A 4930-nucleotide genomic window follows, 5' to 3' on the forward strand; every position below is an offset into this window, starting at 1 on the left:
GGGGGAGAGAGAGAGAGAGAGAAAGAAAGAAAGAAAGAAAGAAAGAAAGAAAGAAAGAAAGAGAGAAAGAAAGAGAGAAAGAAAGAAAGAAAGAATAATGCTGGAAGATTTTGATGAAGACAGAAAAGTCAGAGCACACTCCTGAACCTACCATTTATCAACGTGACTTCGGGAGAGTTACACTAACTCAATTTTCTCAAATTTTCTTACTGCAAAAGGAAATAATGTGAACACCATCCAGACTCATAGAAAAGTCCCTGTACGAGACTTGAAAAGAGCTTGGTACCTAGATTCATTAATTTGCATGTTAGCTGCTTATTATTTGGATAGATGTTTCTTAGGGCCAGAAACCATGGATTCATTCATTCAAGAAGAACTTTTCAACCATATGCACTGTATCAATCACTGGAGTTACAGAAATAGTTAATGCCCCAGGGGGTGGAGGAGAAAGTCTATTAAAGACAGACAGGTACAGTTTCCCTTATACTTATAAGGACTATATGAGGTATATTGACTATAGTAAGGAAGGTCTGAGTTATCATGATTAATTCTACCCAAGAGGCATATGACAGAATGATAAGGCCAAGATAAGATTTTAGAGGAAGTTCATATATTCTCTATGCTAAATTTATATATTGAATTACATATACACTCATTTAGTATCCATATACATGGAAAATATTTATGTACAAACATAAATTGTATATTATATACATATAATACATTATATACAAAGTGTTAAATTGTTTTTGAGAGATAAGGTTTTATAATTCCTACCACAATCACAGGCCAGTTTAATATTAATTCTGTTGTCGACCTTTTATGCTTTATGTCTTGCTTATGAGTTTCAATTTTTGAACTATTTTGGTTTTTTGCTTTTTTAATGAATCCATTGTGATAATCTCTAGTTTCAAATAGACAGCTTTGATTTACTTATAATTAATTTCTTTTCCAATTTTTAGATATATTTCTACAATTTTGTTTTGTGGCATTTTTCTCCATGCTAATAAATAACATGTGATATTATTTAAAGCAAGTATCCATAAGTAACATGTGCTCTAATTATGTTGTGAGTCTTAGTTTTATACATATTTGTTATGGGCTGAACTGTGCCTCCCAGTTCATATGCTAAAACCATAAGCTTCAGAATGTGACTGTCTTTGAAAATAAGACCATTAAAAACATAAAGTTAAAGCAAAGTTAGTCTGTGTATATTCTTATATGACAATGGAATTGGAGTACTAAAACATATGCCTGAACATGTGTGCACAGGGGAGATGCCATGGGAAACATCATATGTGGACAAGCAGACACAGTGAGAAGACAGTGTTCTGTAGGTTGAGGAGGTTCGCCAGGAGAATACACATTCATTGCCATCTTGACCTTACACTTATAGCTTTCAGACTGAGGAAATTGCTTTCTTGTTGCTTAAGTCAGCCAGTGTCTATGTTTGATTGTGACAGTCCTAGCAAATTAGTATAGTCTTAGACAATAACACTAGATGCATCCATCGTTAGTTAAAAGCTTTTCCATGTCAGCATTTTGGGAAGGTGCCTGTTTGTCTTGTGGCAAAGATAGCTATTTGTAAGTTAGTTGTTATTGGCCTCAGTGTTGTTCTATGGTAGGTAACCTGGTCTCTTTCCTTTAGAAGGTTTGATGATATTCTTTGTAGCCATGTTATTATACACATCTTCCTGATGTGTAATTCTATTTTTGTCACTTGGCCTTCCGACACTAATTATTTGTCTTTAACATTGAACTATCTCATGTGTCATGTTTGGAAACACTAATCTCCCACCCTTCTGGAGAAATGAGCCATTAAGAAGATAGCTTGGCTGGAGTCCTCACTGTGCAGCTGTTCTTTCTTCTTGAACTTTTTAGAAACCACAGTCCCAGGCAACAGGTGGTGTGACTTCAAGCTTCTATTCATGAAGAAATGCATTCTACCCCAGATCGTCAGACCCAACACATGAGAATCAAGCAAATCCCCCACTATGTTTGACTCTCAACAACCCATGTTGTAGGTTGGCTAAGTGAAGAGTCTGCTGGGCTGTATCTTTAGCCCCCTTAGTATTGTTGCGTGTTTTGTTCTATTTTTTGGATTATAAAAATGCTTATCTTTCTTTCATAAACCATTTTTTAAAAATATTTGAAATAATTTTGCACTGCCAGAAGTGTTCAGAGATACTTTATAAAATATGACTTTGACTTTTCAAAAGTAGTGCAGGAACTTAAATAAAAGTTCTATACTTTTAATCTAACTTTTCCTAATGTTATCATCTTATGTAACACAAATGTGTTTGCAATTTACTTCTTTTGTAGTTAATGTCTTATTACTGTGTATATGGCACTAAAGGGTAGTGGGAGAATAAACTTATCAACTCAACTTAACCAGAAATTCTAGGCAAGAATTCTTCTATTAGCCAACAATTTAATCATCCATCCATTTATGCAATAAATATTTATTAAGTCCTTAATTGTGTTCTACACCCCGAAATTGTAGCAGTGGTTAAAACAGTCAATTCTATTTCCCCTTGTATTGTTAAAATGTTAGTTTCAGGCTGGAGAGATAGGCCAGCAGTAAAAAACATTTGATGCTATTTCAGGGAAGACTAATTTGGTTACCAATGTCCACATGTCAGCTAATAACCTTCTGTAACTCCAGTTCCAGGAAATCCATGCCCTCTTCCAGCCTCTGTGGGTACTACATACATATACTCCACAGACATATAATCAGGCAAAACATAGACGTAAAATAAGAAAAATCTTTCAAACTTATATGTTAGTTTCAGAGACAAAGTCGAAAATAAAAAATGGTAAATTATACAGTGTTACATATAGAAATTGTGCTAAGTAGGAAATATATAAAAAAGCATAAGAAGTATTTGGGCCTGTGGAAGAAAAAGTAAGTATCAACAATGCTGACTAGGAAGAATTTATTGGGAAGAACTGAATGAAGCTCCAAAAGCTGCGGTCTTTGGCCATACAACTACTCAGGAGAGTAATTATCCTCAAAGTAACTTTGAGGACTGACCAACAGAACCACAGAACACCAAGATTTAGAATCACTAAGTACCAGGTTTCTACATATAGCCAGTAGACCAAATAACTAAGATTTGGTCTTAGGTCTTCTTGACATCAGAGCGTGTGGTTTTAACTGGACAGTCGAGTACAGATCTGCAAAGAGATGCACACATCAATTTCAAGGGTTGCATCCTGGCCCCTTCACTCATGTACCTCTGTGATCAGCCGTGGTATTCTCAGAAACCCTTCAATAAAACTCTAAGAAATCTATTTACAGAGCACTTGAGGTTTTTCAACAAGATGTTTTCATTGGACTAGCCGACCTTCATAAAATATGATTTTGGCCTTTCTAATAAGTGGTGCAGGAACTTGAGTGGTCATAGCTAGCCTATGAGGTGGTCAGAGCCTCTGTGTACCTGTCAGATTCCACATAGAGAAGTTAAGATTTCTTTCTAAGTATCTTTGTTCTTATTTTCCACATCAGAACACTCACAGCATCCATTTATAAGTCAATCCTTCTCATACTTTGAAAAAAACCATCAGTTTATATTGTAGGAAGCTTAAATTATAAGAGACTCTTAAAGGGCCATGGGCATAACTCGATCTTGGAAAGGAAGACAGAAATAAGAGCTCTTACTGAGAAGAGGTTTTATAAGGTCACTTTAGTGCTTCATTCTTTGGAAGAATTTAACCATAAATCTTGAGCCTGAGCTTCCGGACTTCAAGTTTTGAGTAATGAAGAGGCAAATGCAGAGTCAACACTTATTCTGGGTCATTTTCTGGGCCAAGAGATCAGATGCAGATCCCTCCTGGAGGATTTAATGGCATCTCCATGATAAATTTGGAGCTACCTTTGCAAATATTCAGTGGTTTTAACTGTCACTTTCCCCACTTACTCCTGGCTCCCCACTTACATCACCATCTTTTGTACATTATTCTAAACATTGTACACAGGATCTTATTTCCATGGACTTTTCCACCAGGATAGCTTTTCTCTAATCTCTGTATATTAAGATGAGACATATGTGGTTAAGACTATGCTCAGGGGATCCCCACTGTGTAAGTTTTCCTAAAACTTGTAGTTAATATTGATTTTTTAAGTTCCAGTGCTTTCATACATAAAGAGAATCAGAAGGAAGAAAAAAGGAAAAGAAATAAGACAAGAAGAAGAAAAAGAAAGAGGAAGAGGTGGAGAAGGAGGAAAATCTGACCAATGCTAGGAGAGATCTTATCATGGCTTGCCCATAGCAAGCTCAAATGGGTGACTTCTTTTTCTGTCTTTTAGACTAATCAATGAGCTTTTTTATTTTGTTTTGTTTTGTTTTGATTTGCATGGGGAGGATCTTAAACATGGTCCTCTACTGCCATAAATTTTGCAGCTAGTTTTTCATATTTGGGGAATGACAGGGGTCAGCACATCCAGAATGTGATGGACAAACCTTGCCCTAGGAAAATCACCTTTGTGAGCATGGTATCTCCCCTGAAAGGCAAGGATATGTTCAAAATGTCCTTGTCTAATCAAGACAATACATGAGTATTACTAGCAATGGGCATGCTGATGGTTAGTATGAGGTAAGGGAAACTAAACTCTGCTTGAATTCTAGAATTCATTGTCTTCTGAGCAGATGAGGTGACGTTGCAGTGATCTTGCCTTACACAGCTAGCTGGAACCTGACTCTCTTAATTTTTTTCCTTTCCAAATGCAACATTCAGACTAAGGTATAGGTCAGATATGGTTGAGCTTTTTAAAAGTCATTTGAAATTGGCTCTGCACTCTTTAGGCTGTATATCCTCAGTGTAGGAGCAGTAGGCATAAAGTCTGGCATCTATTCTTCCAGCCTCTGCCAAAGCTCTCATTTAGAAAAGAAGTCTGCTTTAGAAAGTGTGGTTTCCTCAATATGTTTTT

At 36.1% G+C, this 4930-nt stretch overlaps 1 non-coding gene across 1 annotated transcript; it reads right to left on the reverse strand.

Annotated features, from left to right (window-relative positions):
- Window positions 1-4359: 4359 nt before the first annotated feature.
- LOC114626022 lies at window positions 4360-4519 on the reverse strand. The gene has a single exon (XR_003712165.1). It is a non-coding gene; the product is annotated as a U1 spliceosomal RNA (small nuclear RNA).
- Window positions 4520-4930: the final 411 nt, after the last annotated feature.

The sequence above is a fragment of the Grammomys surdaster genome, unplaced genomic scaffold, assembly GCF_004785775.1.
Source record: "Grammomys surdaster isolate TR1022 unplaced genomic scaffold, NIH_TR_1.0 225, whole genome shotgun sequence".
Classification (NCBI taxonomy): domain Eukaryota; kingdom Metazoa; phylum Chordata; class Mammalia; order Rodentia; family Muridae; genus Grammomys; species Grammomys surdaster.